The sequence below is a fragment of the Psammomys obesus genome, unplaced genomic scaffold, assembly GCF_907164565.1.
Source record: "Psammomys obesus unplaced genomic scaffold, mPsaObe1.curated_primary_1811, whole genome shotgun sequence".
NCBI classification, from domain to species: domain Eukaryota; kingdom Metazoa; phylum Chordata; class Mammalia; order Rodentia; family Muridae; genus Psammomys; species Psammomys obesus.
This window is the reverse complement of record NW_026596040.1, coordinates 30,249,147-30,269,864: the sequence shown is the minus strand read 5'-3', so window position 1 is coordinate 30,269,864 and position 20,718 is coordinate 30,249,147. Positions and strand designations below refer to the sequence as shown.

Sequence of the window (20,718 nt, the reverse complement as noted above, 5' to 3'; positions counted from 1 at the left end):
CACTTCCAGAATGAGGTTGCCCAAAGAAACGGCAAGCATACATACACAGTTGTTCACTGGCTCTGGAGACAGAGAGAGACACAAAGTCATCTGCTTAGAGTTCCCTGAGATATAGTGATGAAAATAAACCAGGACTAAATTCGAGGACAGTAAGAAGATAAAGCACTGTTAGCCATGAACTAAAGTACGGTGTGGACATAGCTTTGTCTGTGTGCACCGGACTCTACCTCCGCTTCTTCATTTAATTGTTACAACTGCAGCTCTCTTGCACTTGTCACTAACAGAGCAGATGTTGTGTTTGCTCTTGCATTCACCCTGGCATATGACAAAAATGCTGCTGCCAACATCCTGAGCACCTTGGTCTGAACTGCAATTGCCTTAGAATGATCCAGTTACTTCTTGCTACCGGTCTCTTGAAACACTGACTTGAACCAAACCAGGTCCAGTTGAAATCAGACTTCTTCCTGGTTCTCTTCCTTATGTCACTCATTCTCACAAGATCTGGCTTCATCACAGGCTCAGGATTGGCACAGAGGAAACACTGTGGATGCTAAGAACATCACAAGTCTTTAATATGTTCTCAACACCTAACTAAGTTGTTACCCAACTTCTATTTATTGCATGCTCATCAGAAAATTAAAGGTAACGTGAAGAAGAACCTGGTGAATGACCAAATCACTTCTCATCACTCTGGTTATTTTAAATCTTCAGTAGCTACAACTCTATCATAGGTTATATCTTTATTTACACTGATGGCAACACATTCTTGATCTTCAGGTATGTGTAACAGATCATTTCAATGCTTTCTTCACCTTCAGCAGCCAAATGGTAGTTCCAGGATGACAAGTACTGTTTCATTAGGAGGTGTGGAAACATTAAAACAGTGTGTGTTGATCTGCCAATAAATTGCCCTGTGACCTCTAAAGATACTGTTTTTCTCAGTTAAATGAAGGCTGCAATTTTTCCTTAGGAAAGCAATTTCTATGACTTTATAAGAATGACAGAAATGAACTCTTACTCCAATGTGTATTATTGCCTTTTATCCTGTATATAGTGGCTTCCGAGGAAGCCTTCTAAGGCTATTGGTCTGCCTGGTCACAGAACTAACAAGGATAAAACCAGTATTCCTTTTTTTTTTTCTTCTTTTTAAGGCAGCTATGTTTGGGTGCATGTGTGAGTGTGCAGTGCCTACCACAGAAGTTCAAATCTTACTAAATGCATTCATGGAATAAAAGATTACATACAAGATGCATATCAGAGTAAGACTAATATTACAACAACATAGGGAAAGACAGGCATTCCTTGGTTCCACCAGAATAGATCTTAACTTCTCATATCTAAGAGCAGCATTCTCCACTTCTCCCTTTTGAACTCCAGTACCTAGGCTCATGCCAGAAGCATGGATGTTAACTGCCGCTATGGTGCAACTTTTAAAAAAGAGAACGGCTCAAGTTTGGGTACCATGAGGTAAATAAATCCATTCCACTGATGAAGACCTAGGTCAAGCCATATGACTATGAAGAAAAAAAAGCCCGAAGCCCTGGAAATATTTCCATGGCCACAAAACCATTAATTAGTACAGTTTCTATCACTCTCCATCTTTGGAAAACAATGCTACCATTCCTTAGAAATGATGAGAGAAAAATAGCAAAGGTATGGGCACCAACAGGATGGAGAGAGAGATGGGGTAGAGGGAGGCCATGGAAAAGAAAAGCTAATGAGTTTATACATTTACCTTGTGAAACCTTAAATGAGCCATCTCTACTTCTCTAAACCCAAATGTCTTCAGTTGTTCTGTCTGCATTAAGTAAATACAGACACCATCCCCAAGCAGCCAGTTCTTGTCAAGAAGTGAGAGGATACATGAAGACGTTGCTTTAAACACAGGCAGCGGGTCACAATTTCATAAGCAGAGACCCCAGAAAGTTGTCAGTGAGACTTGGACACAAAGGGAAACTGATCAGAGCATGCAGAGGCACCAGTGACCACGGGCTGTGTGGTGGTATTGACACCTGCTTTGACATTGGACTTAACTGCATAAAAGGGAACTTAGTAAGATTCTATGACTGGCAAACTGTTTGAGGTTTAAACTATAAAGGCTTATTTTTCACAATCATTCTAAGACCAATCATCTATCCAAGTGGTGGGCCATCCTACTCATATTGTATCAGCAGGAAATATCAGGCAAGAGAAGGGTTAAGTGTCTAAATATCTCTATGTCCTAAAACTAAATGAGGCTAGGAATTGGGCTATATCCTATGTCTTTTCTGTCCAAACTCCAGGTCAGACATGATAACCCTTAATCACAACAGCCCTGCAAATTACCAATGGTCTAAGCTACCTGAAGGTCAGCTTTTGTATCAGTAAATGATATTTACTGATGGTGAGTAGAAGAATTACCAACCAATTCTATGCTGTGCTTTGTAACAGAGAACTTGACATTGACTGATGCTTCAAGCAGATGCCTTCCTCTCCTGCGTACCAAGAAAATTGTTATGAACACGGAGTCTCCAATCTGCTAGAGTTCTGAACAGCCATGGTACACTGCAAAACTATTACCCCATCTCCCCTTTCACTGAGCTGAAAAAAGAAAAGAATTACCTTTTTTTTTTTCTGTTAAAACATATGGCCCTAACTACTTTCAACAGAAAACAAAGGCATGAAATAATTACCAAATGTAGGACACTCTGGCACAGATTAAAATAAAAAAAAAGGTATGCAAATTGTCAACATATATAGCCAATCAGGTTCCCCTTTCTGTTACTTATTCCAGTGCCCACCTCTCCCCCATGTTTCCCCGTGCTGAGGGAAAAGTTTAGGTAAAATTAACTAGCCATAGTTCCCCGACTTAACTCAAAGCAGAGCTTCTAGATAGCACAAGGCTAGAAGCTTCTGTATGCACAAAAGGAACGTGGGCAAACTATTCAATACGGACAAAGTTATTTCAAAAATTCGTAAAGGAAGTGAGGGATTAAGAAGAGTCTAGTATTTCTGACAAGGGACTATGCAATAGAAAAACAAGTAGTCAACAGTAATTAGTTTGTGTCTTCAGGCACATTCAAAACATAATTGAGTTGGCTTTCTTTAATTGTGAGATTGCAGGTATTTTTCCATACGATAATTTTTTTCTTCATTTTGGAGATAAATAGTTTAAAGATTTGCTACCAACTATCTTAATAATATTTTGGAGTAAGGTCGTTGTATATAAATGTAAACAATAATAATTTCCTTAACAATACAATCATAGTAATATGTTCCTTTGATTTCTAAGAAGAGTAATTTTAATAAGCATCTTATTTTGCTTAATAGTCTCAAATTTTCAAAACAGAAATGTAAGATCCAGATGATTTCTTAATGTGGAGCTAAGGGGAACAGTTTTAAAAGTTAAATCTTTGTTCAGATAATTAGCAAGGATTAGGTCTTCTGCCTGGAACTTCATAATCAAAAGACAGATAGATAAAGAAAAAAAAAACAGATATGCATATATTATAATATGTATATGTCTGTATATAAGATAACATTAATGTCAAAACCTTATAAAACATGTGCAGAAGGATAAAAAAGGGCTGTGTAAAAGGTAGTAAGTTTCTTTTAGGTCATGAAAGTGTTTGGGAACTAGTCAGACGCCATGATAGTTCAGCATCCTAAATATACCAAATACGCCTGATTTGTTCACTCTATACTGGTTAATTTTAGGTTATGTAAATTTTAGCTTAATTAAAAATCAATCAACAGGAAATAACAAACAAAAAAACCTAAAAGAACACATATAACTCACATGCTGTCCCTATGAAAAGTTCAGACCCTTGAACAGGGAAGACCCATGTGTAGGGAAGACCTGGGTGTAGGGAAGATGACATCATGTAGACCATCATGCTGCCATTTTCTAGACAGACAACTTAGGTAGCTATCATCAAAACAGAAACTGCCTTTCCAATGAAATTCAAACTGTCCTCTTGCCAAAGTTCCTCACGACCTTTGTCAGCAGGATCAGTCCTCCTCCCGTCTATGGGAAAGAGCGTGCATTAGTTTGTAGCACCCGTCTTAAATCGGCCCATCGTCTATGTGAAGTGGCCACTAGCAGGAGACCAGCCGTGGAAATTTGGCTCTATCACTGATGGACTGACTACAGGCAGGTCATCTCCTCTCTGTGCCATGTAACATTCACTGGGGAATGGGACTATTCTATGACATGGTCAGATCACAGGGTCTCTTGTTTGCACAGCCTCTGGTAGCCTGAGGCTGCTGTAAATATTTTTGACAGTTTTCTTTAGTTGAAAACTTCTCGATACAAAGGCAACTTAATCCTCTCTTTTCTCTGACAAGTCCATGGAGGAACAGGTATTTGTGTGTGATATCAGGAGAGATATGGACCAAATAACCTCCGACAAAGGCTATTTCAGCAAATGTTAATGGAAAAATTTAGCTTCTAAAAGAGCTTCCTTCGCTCTTGCTTTTAAAAATTTCTGTCTTTCTGTGAATTACAGGGGTCTTATTTCCCATAGAATACATAGGCCCTTTAGGGTTATTTTAGAGGCTGCATTTTATAGCACGGCCAGAGCGAAGGCTTTCCTAGAGTACAATAAAATGCATCCAATAAATAAGGAAAGTAAACAACGTAAAGAAAAAGAAGCCCTCTCCACTTGCAAGATTTATGCATGAGATTATCAGCTTGGGAGGACCTTCCCGTAATCCTTCATGTGTCTCATTCAGAAAAAAACTGTCATCAGACTCATGAATGGGATTTTTAGGGGACCACAGATAAGAAAACCTGCCCTTCCATGAGGGAGTAGATGTTAGGTTGCCATCGCACAGCTGCCCACAGCTGATGTGCCACGTTTCCCAAGGCACTCACCAGCATAGGGTCTATGAATCTGATGTGCTGTGGTTGCAGTGTGTGGAACTCAATTTTCACGTCCTAGAGTCTCAAAGTAAGACTGCACAAAGCTACACCAAATCGCAAGCTGATTGAACACTTGAATCCTCCTGCTATATACTCCATTCTGAAACTAAACCAGAGTCATAGGCTGGGAACTATGCACCACGTAGGGATGTCTGCTCTATGATGAGAACTCAGAACAGGGCTCACTAGTAAGAAGACAGCCTAAAATAGCTCTCTCCCCTTCTATGCTTTCAGGGCTCTCCCCTGCACCTCAGTAATTGCTTGGTCTAGACCACTCCTTCTGCAATCCACACATGTTCCTCCTTGCTGGTAGTCTGCTCTACTTCAATGTAGTTCGCGTAACAGGTTGAGTAATTCTTCTCTCACTCTTCCCTTTGTTTTTCCTGGTAAACAGGAAGCCAGGTGGCTATCTTCCAGTTAATATTCTTGAGTTTTGCTGCCTTAATTCCCACTTTACTTCCATGCTTGCAAATGCGGGAAAGCTACTGTTTTCTATCTTCTCTTCTGAAGCCAGAGTTTCCCAATCAGTGTTATCAGAACACATTAAAGATGCACACTGACTTTCCTCTATCCATCCTGCTCAGCTTTAAACTATCACTTGTTCATAGATCTGAATTAAATATCAGTGGAATTGCTTAGCTGTCCTGCAAAGTTTCTAGCCACTCTTCGAATAAAGAACTTAGGAAAAATACATTAAAGAGGTTTTTTTTTTTTTTTTTAGCAACCAAAATAAATCCTTCTTAAATAGGAAAGATGAAATCTACTGCCTCCTTCTAACTTCAAACTGATAATCTCAAGTGAGAAAGCTAGTCCAAAGAGCAGATATAGGATTTCAGCCAAGTGCATGTCAGAGACTTACAGTTGGTAGAAGGAGCCTGAAGCTCTGGCTATTTTTGTTCCCTGAATTCCTTGTGCTCTGCTTTTGCACTTAAAGCCAGATGCTGAAGAGCACAGTATCAAGGAGAGAAGATACAAGGGCTCAGAGGATCCCACAACTGTCCCAGGATGTAGAATCCCCAATGCTAGCACTGTTGAGTACAGCGTGTGAATGAGAACAAAGGCTTCCACTTCTCGTATTTCCTCAGAGCTCAGGCAAAAGAGATAGCAAAGACTCTCAGCTAGGATCTGAGACTGGTTGGATGCCACCCAGCTTCCATGACATCTGAACCAGGATATGTTCGTGTTCATCCATTTTGACTGTCACTAGGGCTTTGGCTTCTGCTGAACTACCACAATTGATATTGTTGCTAGTTTCCCAATAATGACGGTTCTCTTCTGTTAGGTATCAGTTACAGCAAAGAGGACCGTTTCACCAGGACTGTTCTGAAGGTGAAGATCTTTGGTGGTGTCTAAAATAGTCTGATGTAAGCCAACTGCGTGAGGAAATACTAAGATTTGCATTTTCTTGAAATGTGATGCTATTTTTTGAGCTTCTAATTGGAGAAAAAAATTAAACTGCAAGCAATTAAGTGTGGAGGAGTGCACCAAAGGTGGCTCCTATTTGGGCATATGGTAAATTGATTTGCCATTGAACTAGGAGGCTAATATTAGGAATGGGTGAGCCAAGCCATGTTTTGTGTTTGTTCAGTGTCTCATACTATTTTTTTCAAATGTCATGGGCTCAGCGAAACCCAAAACACATTTCCTCAGCACTTCTCCCTTTTCAACCCATGTGTATTTTGAGAGAAGTTTAATTCATATGTTTCTGATTTATTTACATGCAAGTCATCAGAATGTTGTTTTGTACTAGCTATTTGATGTCCAGGAAGCCTGTTGAGCCTTTCCTTTGAGGTTTTCTCTCCCCTGCCCCCAACTCCAGAATCAGGAAGGAATGATTTGCAAATAGTAAAAGAGCTGAGGAAAAAATGCTCATCAGAATCCTCAGTGTTTCTCCTCAAAGGTTCAAATTTTGTTCAAAACTCAGATTGTACTAAGCATGAGCACAATTCTAACTTGGTAAACTGTATTTTGGTGTTCCTGTTTGACACTGTCCTTGAAGTTACTGATCTCTTCTTTGTGAACATGACAGTACATACTTGCAGTGGACGAATACCACAAACAGATCCTAAGGAGAGATTGCGAGCTCTTCAGGATGGAGCCGACTGAGTGTGTAACCTGGTATCTGGGGAAAGGCCTCGGCCTCCAGAAAGAGAGCTACGAAGCCAGATTTCTTTTCTGTGAAAACAAGCACAGGGTTTCCCGTGTAGGAATTTAACCTTCATTCTCTCCTCCAACTCAAAAAATGAACACTGACTAATGTAAAGGTTGCTGGTTGTTTGCATACATTTAAAAAATACCTCCATAAATATTTCTCTATTTGTTAATAATTAGAATGTCAATAATACATAGATGATAGCTAGATAAGATGAGCACCCAATAATAATAAGCCAAATAATGTTTTTTTGTTGTTGTTTAGAGTTTCTAAAAATGAGCAGAATTTGAAGAGATATATATGCTGACTTCCATAAGGCTGTTTTTCTTCTTTAATAAGGATGAAGACACTGTGTATTAGAAACACATGGAGAGACTTTTCATCTTTTAATATCATTTTTGTCACCACAAAATTGGTCATTTCAACAGATACACTGGGGTGAGATTTTATAAATCCAAATAAAATTTTGAGAGCTGTTGATAGTTATTTTTGTTGTTCACTTTTAGAAGAATTATAAAAAACAAACAAACAAACAAACAGAAAAACCTGATTGTCAGATTGAACACCAAATTACTATTGGACAAGAAGCAGAGAGGCAGTGTGGAATGGTACCCTCTGCCTCTGTGGTGTTCTTACACACAGAGCCATGCTTCTCATCAGACTCTGCGTCCTCTGGGTGAGGAGGCAGGTTAGCAACACTGGGGAACCTGAAGTGGCCTTGAGAGATTTTAACCCATACCTGCTTCAAGGTAGAGACAGCTCTCTTCAAGAAAGCCTTTCCCATTTTCCACTTCAAAACCAGAATGGTGTCAGGACTGAGAAGATTCAAAACATCTTCTCAGATCAAATATCTCTCTAGCACAGTTGTTAAGTGACCTGGCATGTCCCAAGACAAGCCGGCAATCCATGCGAAGATCTGTCTGCAGTAATGAGCCACTGGTGCTGTGTATTTCAGGAAAGTAACACACACATACACATACATATGTATATATATGTATATATAAAGTCATCACATTGGACTTCTTAATACAATGACCCCACAGCAGCTAACAGTGGTACAAACAATAGGTAACAATGCTTAATTTTATATATGTGTACATTAAATTAGTCAAATATCCAAATAGCAGCCTTTAAACTATGTGACTACAGTAAATCAACTAATCACTAATTGTTTTGAATGCAAATATATCCTAGCATTTATTCCCATGTAAGAATACAAGATGTCAAAATCAGTACCATTATCAAATTCCTAAGACTCAGTCATTAAACAAAGCAAGGAGAAGGCTTCCACACAGAGAAGAAGTAGGCTTAGGCAAATATCTCAAAACACAGTAATCACCAGAAAGATACACTTGCTTTTTCTCTCTACAGAATCCAATAGATAGAGACTTCATCATACCAGTCAGGTTCATGACCTTTTGAGAGACATAGCAAAGCTTTGTCATGCAAAGCTGGTCTAGAGAACTAACAATATGATGCCTCACCTTCCTTTTTCTTTCTTTTTCCTTTTTTTGTTTGTTTTGTTTTGTTTTGGGGACAGGGTTACACTGTGTAGCCCTGGAATTCAACATCAGAACAGGTTGGCCTTGAACTCACAGAGATCTGCCTGCTTCTGCTTCCTTCATGCTAGGATTAATAGCTTGAGCCACCACAGGTAGGCAACCTCACAATTTAAAAAACTTTATCAGGGGATACTGTTTTGGTTTTTGTGATTAGGGGTGTTGCAGTTCTTCAGTTTTCAACTGAATGAAGTTATTAATACAAACACATACACAAAAGATACCACATTGCCTTTCAAACTATGTAACCTGCTCATTGTGTATATTATTTTCAAAGGTAATAGTTGGAATAAAAAGGAAATTTCTACTTGGTGGGCTACCAGTCTGTGGAGCAGAGTACACATGAATCTGAAAGCATCACAGAAAATATTCATGGGCAACATGAAACAAGTGTGTAATGTTCTTTTCCCCAGTTCCCATGAGAGCGCCCCCTGGCCTATCAGATGCTGGGCTGGCAGTAATGAGGAGTCTTTTCTTGGGCACCCCCTGCCATCACAAAACCAGGAAGGGAGGAGACACTGTGTGGAGGAAGGTCTCCAAGCATCTCTGTACCACAGGAAAAAATGCTCACAAATATTACTTTCCCCACCTTAAAGGTGGATAACGCATAGGCAGACAGAATCTGACAGACCTCCTTCTTGTCCTCCCCCTGGCCCTTCATGGCATGAGTTCAAACAAACTCCGTGAAGTGTCTTTTTAAAACACACACACGCAAATGTCTACTGCCTGTATTTTTCAGCGTCATTTCAATGTTTAACAACCTGAACTAATAGACATTTAAAAACACATCTTTAGCTTCTAGAGGAGGGACCTGATCCCTACCCCAACTTGTTTGTAACTCCAGCACGCTCGCTCCTGACCATCTTGTTTGAATGACCTGCTCTAGGATTTTAACAGACTAGTGGACAATTCTTTTTGTTTGTTTTAATTGAAGGCCCTTAATGTGGGCCACATGTTTCTCGTGGTGATTTGGACATGCCGAGGAGGCAGGGCAGGGAAAACAGTGTGGTAGAGAGGTGGGGGACGGTGGGGAAGAAGAGAAGGTGGGGAGCGGGGTGGATGATGAAAAGGCCAGTTCCACAAGCAAAGCACATTAGCAACCCAGAGTGGAAAGGGCCGGAAGGAAAACCCACCCACCTCACCCCTGCACTCATTCTATCAACCTGCAATTGCTGCAATCAAAACCATATGTCGGTTCTTCCAGATCTTTCTCACAGGACAAACATGCAAAGGGCCTCAGGCCTGGCGTTGCCATCAAATGGTAATTGATACCATATGAGCCACAAAATAGAAAAGCACATGCAAACAGCAACCTCTCCCTCCGCACGCCCCCTCCCCCCTGCAGCCCTTTCTTGGCCCCTTGAGAGGGATGAAATTGCAGGTCTTGCCGGGCTGCTAAGTGCACCATGCACCACGAAAAACAAGTGTACGAGGCTCCAGAAACCACCTGTAAATGAGAGAGGGGGGGAGCACCCACCAGCCAAGAACGAGGCCCTGAGAAGGGGCAGGGGCTAAGGGTCACCCCGGGTTATAGCAAGGTCATCGATCATGGGGGAGAATGAGCACAGGTGTGAAGCTGATCACAGGCCTAGAGGAGGGAATGACCCTCTGGTCCCTCTGCACATCCGGCTAGGACAAGCCTGTGCCTGCTAAAGCCACATCTGTCTTCCTTTCCTCCCACCAGTGAAAGAGTGGGAAAGTGGAAACCACTCTCAAAAGGTGATTAAAAGCAAAGTGACCCTGATCCTGTATCTGCTACTCTCCTTGTTGGAGGCTTTTTCTGTATCCCATTGTTCACAGGAGTGAAAAAGGAAAGAAAAAGAGAGTGTGAGAGAGAGAGAGAGAGAGAGAGAGAGAGAGAGAGAGAGAAAGAGAGAGAGAGAGAGAGAGAGAGAGAGAGAGAGAAAGTCAAGTAAAGGAGCAAGCTGGAGGTCCTGGCAGTTGCTGGCTGGCTGTTAATACAGTAGGTAAAATCGTCTCTTGTTTCTACCCGCACTGACAGAACCGCCAAGTAGCACACGGCTCTCGCCTTTGCATGTATATATTTTCTTATTAACTTGATCGGGCAGAAATTTGCAGAGATTTGTTTGGATCTGGAAGTCACAACAGAACGTCAGTTTTACAAACCAAGGCTCATTCTGTGGTGGAATGTAGAGCCCTGGACCAGACCATTTCCCCCCACACAAGCTATTTGTTCCAGTTCCTTCAGCATCCGCTTCTGAGCAAACAACCGAGTCTAAACACACGCGATGGCTCTCCGTGCGCGTCCTTCTGCCTAGCCCCTTATATGTGGTATTTTCATCTTATAGATCATATGAAGTTTAAATATTTTCCAGATGGGACGAGGGAGTACAGAACCCTGTAAACACTCTAAGTTATAAAAGGACCAACTAAATACTTAAAACAGAAGATGACAGCCACATGGTTCCTCTGCCAGCGGGAAACTGATGAGTTAACACTGGCAACTGTAGGCAGAGGGACAGAGAGCAATCCCCAACCCCCAGTCTCAAGATGGGCTGATTCCTCCTCATTTAGATCGGATCTATTTATATCCTTTCTATGTAAACCGGTTCCAAAAAAAGAAGATTTAAACTCAATTTAAAATTCAATACATCTCAGTGGTAAGAAAGCCAAGTATGCCTATAACCTGGAGATAAATTCCACTGTCCAGCAGCAGGGGAAATTAATAAGGCCCTATTAGTCCCATACATTTGTCCTGATCCCAGCAGCCCTTTCTCCCTTTTCGTGTGGCAAGACCTGAGTAAGGTCCTGCAGCTGAGAGGCAATGCAGGCATGCCCGTGACAGCGCTAAGCCAAGAGGGAGGGGGAATGAGTAAGGGAACTGAGCAGAGTGGAGTTGCATGGGGAGGGGATGCAAACCAAAGTTCTGGTGAGTGCCAGGGAAGGAAGGTGGGAGAAAGCAGATGGCAACAAGGCAAAGCAGCGCCGCATGGCTTAGGAAGTGTCAGACCAAGCAGGCTGGGGACAGACCACTTCGGGGAGACTGAGACCTTACCTCTGCTCTCCCTTCGTGGTCCACGCAACATAACCCTGTATTTGCGCATCTGCACTGTTTAAATTTCATTCCGTGGTGGTGTTTGCTGATTGGTCAGGCATGGCTGACAGCATCAGAACTGCACTCTGACAGACAAGAACAAGTAGGACCACAGCCCAGAATTCATAGTGGGAGGCAGAGAGGCGACCTCAGGCTGGGTATATGTGGCTTCGACCTGCAGATGTCTGCAGCAAGGCCTGGGGCTGGCTTGGGCGTGGGAGGGCCTAGGAGGAGGCTGGGAGGAGTACATGAGGAAGGAGGTGGGACAGGCCCAGCCACCCAAATGACCAGGCTCCGGGCGTCACCCTGGCTTGAGCCATATCTAGACCATGCTCAGTAAGCTCCTTCTTGTCACTCCCTGCTCCTTTTACCTCAGAATCAAAAGTTTCTATTCCTGAATCTGTTTTTACAGAGTCAAAGTGGTTGGTGCTTCCAGTCTGGGGATACTGTAGTTAAGTGTTCAGGTTCATTTATTTATTTTTATTGAGTCAGGGAATCATGTAGCTCAGGCTAGTTTCCAACCCACTATGTAAAGAATGCTGACCTTTAACTCCTGATCCCCCATGCTTTCTCAAACCTTCACCTGCCATGTGCAAGGATGATGACAGGCATTTGTCACAATACCTGGCTTTCTTTTCAGGTTTTTCTTAAAATTTCTGATGCTTTCCCTGGGACACAGGGAAAACAAGAACACCCCATGCAGGTAACTCAAGGGGGTTCTCACAGCTTTTGACTGTTGGCAGTAAAGCAAGCTCAAAAAAAGACAAGAGGGTTGAAGGTGGTTGAAAATGGGTAGGGAAATTGCTGTAGGGATAGTCAAATGAGCAGAGAAGAACTAAAACAGACTGAAAGTAAGCCAGAAAACCAGGATCACTGAGTGGTAGGATATACCTTTACTTTGACACTGCCATTTCTTTCTAGGCCAGGAGGAGCCAAGGGCAACTCATAGAAAGCATTAGTGGGTGACCAAGGCTCACCCTCTTAACTCACCCCAATATTTCTCCTATCACACAGACACACACACGCAAATGCACACTCACACATACACTCTCACACATACATATACTCCCCCACACAAATACTAACCCCAATGTTAACACCACAACTGGGATTACCTGTGATAAACATTGGTTATTTTCCCTCCTGCCTGCACAATTCTGGAGAAGGTTGCTGCTTTCCCAGCACATTCTATCTGGAGACTTTGGAGTTGGGGGAAGTATCACATATTCAATAATTACAGAAGAAGAAAAGATAGAAGATGAACAGAGGACAATAGCAATAGAAGAGATGGAGGAAAATGGAAGGAAATTTTGGGTAGAACATCAGCCTGAGAGACTGGATTATTAAGACCAACAGGTTCAGCGGGTAGATAAAAGGAAAAAGATACTTTGGTTGAGGGAAAGGTTACTACAACATGGAAAGCAATATTTAATAAAAAACTAATCCTTCAAAAACATCACCATTGATCTAACATCAATTTTGAAAAGTGAACTTGTAGAAGAGGGCAAAACATAAGATCTGGTTAAATAAAAACAAAAACTTTACTATGATTTCCCCAAAAGGAAAAGGAAAAAAAACAAAACCCCTAATTGCTCCTCTTTCCTGGGTAAACACTGGTTACTATGGATTAATTTTAAATATTAAGCTGGGAAGACACACCACTGAAACATGAACACAAGGAAAAGCTCAGGCTTAGAGGACATTTATATTAAAAAGGACAGCAACAGAGGTTAGGGACATAACTGTAAGTTAGCTAGAGGGTCTGTGGGACAGGGTAATGGAGGCTGGAGTCCCACGGAGGAAAAAATGGTCAGAAGACCTACATTTTATACAGAGGAAAATCCAGTGTGAAAGAAATATATGCAAGTATGCAGAAACGAATGAGCAACAGAAAACATGAGCTGGGATACAGTAACGTGACATTAAGAGGAGCTATGAATACAACAGAGCAGAGAACAAACAGAACTTGGGGTTGGGGGGGTTAACAGTTTGTCAGAAGCACAAAGTGATTTACAAATTTTGCTAAACATATGCTGTATATAAGCCATCAGAGACTGGGAAGAATATAAAGAAAACAATCACATACTTCCTTGAACTCACATTCTCCCCCCACCCCCAACACACACACACCATAACTTCCAGGACCTGTTCATAACTGCAGGAGATGACAACAAAAACAATCACACCAAGAGCCTTAATTGTTACAGTATATCGGAAATGAACCTGGGCATGCTACAGATGCTCCTCCTGGGGAGTTCTTCATTAGCCACAATATTCAAGATACAACCTCTTCGAAGGATTATTCAAGCAAGCATGAGGCTCCCAAACCAGTGGTGATGTGATGGTCCTTATTGAAATGCCCAAACTATGCCACACTCCATGCACTGACCCTAGTGACATCAGAATAATAAAGATCCTTTAAGAAGAAAGTATTTCTCATGTCAGTCCAGAGGACTTGAACAGCTTTTCAAGGGTCTGGTTTTTTTTTGTTTTTTTTTTTTAACTCAGGAGAGGATCAAGTTGGTTTTAGTGATAAACGAGTAATTGCATATTTGGTGGGAAAGCCCGCAGCTCTGACAAGCAACGAAGGAAGCTGCCTGACAGCAATTTCAGGTGCTGGGACGCAATAAAAACAATGAAGAAAGAAAATGTTTGCTTTTTCTGTCAACTGAGATGTCAGTACCCATTAATAAATCTATCTGCTAAATCTACTCTTATTCATGTGGGACATCACCAATTTAAAGTAAAATAAATTATCTTTAATTAAATGGAATTGTCGTCTTCCTCCCGCTATCATCCCCAATTATTCTCCTTAATCAGCCCTTTAGGGAGAAGGCGAGGTAGAATGCTGAAAGGCACATTGACTATAAACAATTTCTCTTTCTGTCAAGGGATAAAATTTTTAATTTTAATTACAGTTTATAACTATAATTTTTGGATATAAAGAATAAAAACTGCAAAATCATATCATTTATGGAGGCCGAAAGAAAAGGACACGGTCACTTTTAAACTCCCCTTTCCCCTTCTTGTGAACACTTCAGAAGAAGCCAGTTATGGACAACAAATTAATTGATTCATTGTAATTTATTACTTTTGTTTCTAGTACAAAAAAAAAGTGGTTTTAATTAATACCTTAAAGCACACAGCACCAGCTGAATGGCATCTTCCATGGTAGTTTCAGGTTGTTAAAGCTTTCAAAACCTGGGATTTCTGAATGGTATCAACTTATGTTTAGACAGGAACAGCATATGCACTTTAAATATTAAGACAGGGCATCGGGTAGCAGATGTGGCTGCACGAGCTGCTCAATAATGTCTCCTCTCATTCCCACCTCCCTTTTGGGGGGAGGAGAGTGAGGCACCAAAACTCTACCAAAAAGCGCTGTATACTTTCACCACGTGACACACTGCAGCACTATAGTACTTCAGCCCTTATATGAATGCAACAATGCCCTCTAAAATAAATGATGAAATCAACAACCAATTTACACAGTACCTCCGTCCTAACCTCAAAGGCACAGAGATGAAATATTATTCCATGAGCAGTGAAGAAGGAATTTAGGGGTGACTGGGCCCATCTCCGAGGCAGTCATCCTTCTGGTACTGCCAGAGATACTCAGGTAGGTTTGTGTGTGTGCGCATTTCACCTATTACCGTGGCCCTCTAGTCGGGGTGAAGGGGTTCCTTTATATTGGAAGAGATCGTATTAATTATTTACAGATAAACGGGTTGGGGCACTGACTGCTTACTGACTACTTACTGTTACTTTTAAAAATGTATTTTTTTTTCCTAGGGTGTAGCACTGTTTTCATTTAGCATGCCTTTGAATTGCCGCCTACAGAAGTAAAAAAAGGAAACCGCAGCTATACAAGCCTGCTGACTTTCTTATAAAAGAACCAGTTTTAAACTTGTTTATACTACTGATTCCAAATGAATTCAAGATGGTGGCTAGTTAAAGAAAGAGAGCTCATGCCAGGGAGTTTGATCAAAGAACTTCAATTCAGCAATGTTCAGTTTTAATTGACCACTAATTAAGCTACATTAGTCCAAGAACGGTCTGTATCACTTCGAGTAATAAAGAAAAGAATTAATTTAACCCCATGTCAGTCAGCTTTAGTAAATTCATCTGAAAGCAACTTCTCAAACGACAGGCATGAAAGAGGTGTCTAGAGCAAAATGCCAAAAGTGGTCTACAGAATTCAGAGAAGACAGGGGACGCGGTTCTCAAGTGCATTTGTCACTTTGCTAGTGATGTCACCTTGCAGGTATAATTATCTTCATTACAGATACAAAGATGTCAGCTTCACTCCCCGGGTTGCAAAGGGTTGCTTTAAAATTGGATTCAAAACATGGCAGCAGACCAGCCAATTTTAACTTTCCTGTATTCTCGACAAAAATAGAGTGGATTTGCAAAATCATGAGAATTTTCAAAGGCTTGGAACTCTCTTCTGGGAAAAGTAAGTTGAGGGGGCTGGGGGAAAAACAACTGCAATAACACCACCAAAAAAGCTCATTATAATTAGGGACCACAAGCTATGACAGCCATGGCAGCAGTGTGCAGGGCGCATGTGTTAAAGTGGTGTATTTCAAAGGAGCCAGTTGCAAATTTATAATTTTTCCCTACGTTACCCTGCAAAAGCAAAAAAAGAAAGAAAGAAAAAAAAATTGCTCACTATTTTCATAAAGCATTCCAAAAAGGGAGGAAATATAATAAAAAAATGGGGTAGGGTGGGGGTGGTAGGGGTGGTGGCAAAGGATCCTACTTTGGGATTTAAGACCAAAATATAAGCTTTAAGAACATATTGCTTCACAACTCAGTCTTCCTGACTGGTAAAGTCCTTCATGTCAATCCCGAGATGATGCCCTATGATCTCATGACAGATATCAAATGTGTAAAATATGTTTAAATCTTAAAAATAAACAGTGGTGTCAATGGGATGCTGGCTTGTATTTTATATTAATTAACCCCACCCACCACGCCTGCATGAATAGCATTGATTCTTACTGCACCGAAAGCCACAGGGTCACCTACTCCTAAAGAGAGGCATCCTTGTGGCCTCAATGCACGTTATATTTTGCTTTAATGATTTCTGGCAACCAACTGCTGTATTTTCTACAATAGTATTTAATGAATAACCTTTTTATCATTCTGCCAGTACTCATTAAAGTGCACTTGTTTCTGAGATGCAATAGCTAGCTATATGAAACCAAAATATTAATGCAAATTGGCATTGCTAAGTTTAAAGCAGTATTTGCATTACAGGAACTAAACACGGTTCAAACTGAAAGAGCGCACAGAGCACAAATGCCTTTTGACACCATGATTATTATTACTGAGAGAGACCACAGCTTGCGATAGCATTAGTGAGCCCAAGCAGGCAGCCCAGGGGTATGTGCCAAGCACCCTAGACTGCACATCTGGGCAAGATAGGGAAACTTTGGCATACCTCTATCCTATGTATGTAGGTATAAGGTATCAAGGAACTTACGAATGCATTCCTCATTCTCATGGATACCTACCTCAACAGTCATATTACCTGTCTCCAGAAAACTAGGACTTTTTGATAGAACAACAAGGGCAGATATAAGAGCAGTCTCTCCTCTGTGGAGGTCTTGGGAGTCTCTCAGCCAAGGTTCTGCCTTACAGTACAGAGACGTGGGCATACATAGTAGATGTATCACTTTCATTGGGCTGAAGAAACATTTATTGGTTGTCTACGATAAGCTAACAGATGTACAAAGATGTCTTAAGATATGGCGGATCCTCTCCTTCAAATTTTTATTGGTTGAGGTAGGGGAAGGGGTTGCAAAGTGCCTGCTCTGTGCAAACAGACAAAGGGACTGATCCTTAAAAAAAAAAAAAAAAAAAAAAAAAAAAAACAAACAAACAAACAAAAACTGAGCAAACCAAGCACTAACTTTAAATGAAAGCAACAAATATAATGGGCTTCATCATCTGAGATAATACAAGGGCCATGAAGATGTCAATCCTTATCTCAGAGTTGACGTTATCTTATCTAAAGGTTTTTTTTTTTTTTAAACAAAATGCCTTATTGAAATACACGGCAGAAGGGACTCCAGTTTTTTATGATCCTTATGACCTAGAGCCATTTGTGAAATTCGTAAGTACTTCCGTTTCTTAGACTAGACCTTCCCAATGAAACTGCCTCTGCTTTCCAACAGGTGACACTAAAGACAAGTGATGGAGGGCTCTGTAGTCGGCTTAGATGAGAAACTTGATTTTTAAAATCTGTTTCTAATCATTTTACATTTAATCATAATAGGCACGCATGGCTATCCTATTAGTAAGGGTGGCCTCAGCCTTTGAAATGGGCTAACAACCTTTGGAGCGCCTGTCTTATGGGGTGTATTTGTGAGCATGTCTAAAGGAACAGTGGCTTACAGATGTATTTTATCAAATGTTAATACTACAATAAAAGAGTAAGTCTAGGTTTTATCACGGCTTTAAAATACTTGCTGCCTAAACATTAAAGAAAAGGCACTCTACAAATATTTCATAACCTATAAATACACAAATATCTCATAACTTTCCCTTTTACAAAACACATTCTGAAATCAATAAGCATATTATTGCTTTAAATTTATTCAGAGGATTATACCGGGGCTTATAGAATATAAGAGAAATACCCAGAGCTTAATACAGATAATCAGTCATTGATCAAAACTGAAAACAAAGCAGTGATCCCTAATAGACCCTCTCCTTAAAATCAGTTGATGTTGTAAAAAAGATCACTATCTCCCCTAAATTGAAATGCTCAAATAAATGAAATTATCAAAATGGTACCCTGTACTTCTCTGCATGGCAGCAGGTAAAATGACATCTCTGTAACTGTTTACTATGATGGTCTACAACCCTCTATGACAAAATATGACAAAATGACCCAAATAAAAAGTCAGTGTAGGGCAAACTCACAGGTATGCCAGAAAGAGGTGGAGCAGAAGTTGGGACTTGACTAGAACTGAGCAGGCACACAGTGGTCAGGGCTCCAGGAAACATGCAGTACAGGGTACGGGTTCTTCAGGGGCTGAAGTGCTATCCCACGAACCACTGCACTCCACAATAAGTACAACTTATCTGTTCCGAAGGTTCCCTGAGAATCCTAGCTGCCTAGCTGGTGCCCGACTGCTATGTCCTGTCTACTCTGATGAAGCCCTGGGAGAATCTTGGGGAGCCTGAGGCAGAAACTGAGTGGTGGCACAAGCTATGGGCAGACCTGGCAACTCTTTGCAAAGCTTGACTTGTAAGAAGTGAGAAGCTGTGTGTTCTAGAAGTTGGCAGGTACTGAGAGCCTGTCATTAGATCCTTCACCCTTCCTGCGCAGAGTGCTAGGGAAGGCAATGAAAGCCTTGTATCACTTTCTAAATCACAGCCAGAAAGATACAGTAATGACAGACACCAGGCAGTGACAGTGGTTGGTAAAGTACAAATCTGCATTATTAGAAAACTGGAGAAGAGTTTCTCAGGTTTGCTTTAATCTTCATAATCCTTTTTTTGATGTAGACAATATATTTAACAAGGATTCAAGCAATATCCTTAATGCTCTCATGAAATACTTATATGTAACTAATTATTAATTCTTCTTTAGGCTAACTCCCTTTTTCCTTTTTATGTCCCTCCAGGGGAAAAAGTAATACATTTCTTTTAGGATGACTCAGATAAAACAAGAAACATGCATAGAGTTCCCAATATCTTAAAAGATAAGATATAAATATAAATATATGGAGGGAATGAAGAAAATATCCCTTATTGACTCAACAGAGTCTAACAGCTGGTTTGAAGCCATTCCAGTTGATTCACAAATAATTTACTATATTTACAACATTGCAAGTGAAAATTTACATTTTCTAGGTAAATCATGGAAATACTTGAACAACACTATAGGGTATAGAGTGATATATCAAAAAAAAAAAACTGAAATAGGAAATTTGTCAGAGGCGAGGAAAGGTTATGGAGCAAAGCGAAGGGAAAGGTGAAGGGAAAAGAAAGAGGAGGGGAGAAGGAAAATGGGAAAGGGGAGGAAAAGAGAAGTGGAAAGCTAGGAAACAGAGAGAGGGAAGGGAAAGAAAGAGGGCTGGGAGAGAGCAGGGAGAAGGAAGGGAAATAAAAATCAGAGGGAAGGTAGGAAAGAAGAGAGGGAGGAAAGAAGGAAGGAAGAAAAGAGGACAGGAAGGGCCTCCATATGTGGCTCACATGGCCAGACTTAACTATTAATGTCCAAACTCAACATGTCTCAAGCAAGGACTTCTCTGCCTCTGCTTTGCTGAGGGGTGGTTCTGTACAGTGTACCAGGTTTAGCCTCTAGAACCATATGCCAGTAGCATCGCCCTCCCCCTCCCCACATTGTGACAATCAAAACGGTTTCCATCTGTCCCCTGGGAGGCACCACTGCTCTGGAGATACATGTTTGTAATCAGAGTCTGTCAGCAACAAATACCCATTTGGATTTTCTGAAGTTTTCTATAAACATCTCTAGAAGTATCTTCTGCCCTCTGAAGCAGGGAAAAGCCATTTACACCCACAATCATTTTGAATGTGATACTGTGACCTGTAGCGTTGAAATTGGCAATCTGTGTTTGTTTTGGAACTTTTAAAATCAGCGCTATAGTGCTTTTCATTATGAAATGGAAATGTTCATTATTTCCAACTGACTTGCTCTCATCTATATGTGATAGCCCATCCAATACATCCTCTATACCTTTCTGATGAATAAACAAGTTTGAGCAATAAAGAATTGGCATTATCTGTTACTGTCTAGTTTTATGATTTATCTATCTATCCCCCAGCCATCCATTCTTTTCGTGGTCCAGCCAAAGAGTTTAATCTACATTGCTCCCTACTGGCAATGCATCTGGGAAGGCACTGTTATCCATAAATAATCCCACACTAGGCCAGCTGTAAGCTTTACATACTACACCAAAGAGCCTAGGATGGTTGCATTGTTAGGTAGTCAATCCATAGCTACATCAGTGCTCCAATAACCAACTGACTTCAGAATAGAAACCTCTTAAAAGTCCAATGGATCCTAGGA

The 20,718-nt window shown here is 40.9% G+C and overlaps 1 protein-coding gene across 13 annotated transcripts in view; it reads right to left on the bottom strand.

The window, feature by feature from the left end:
* Positions 1 to 20,718, bottom strand: part of Tcf4 (transcription factor 4) — a 341,388-nt gene that overhangs the window by 64,122 nt on the left and 256,548 nt on the right. The window lies entirely within an intron of this gene.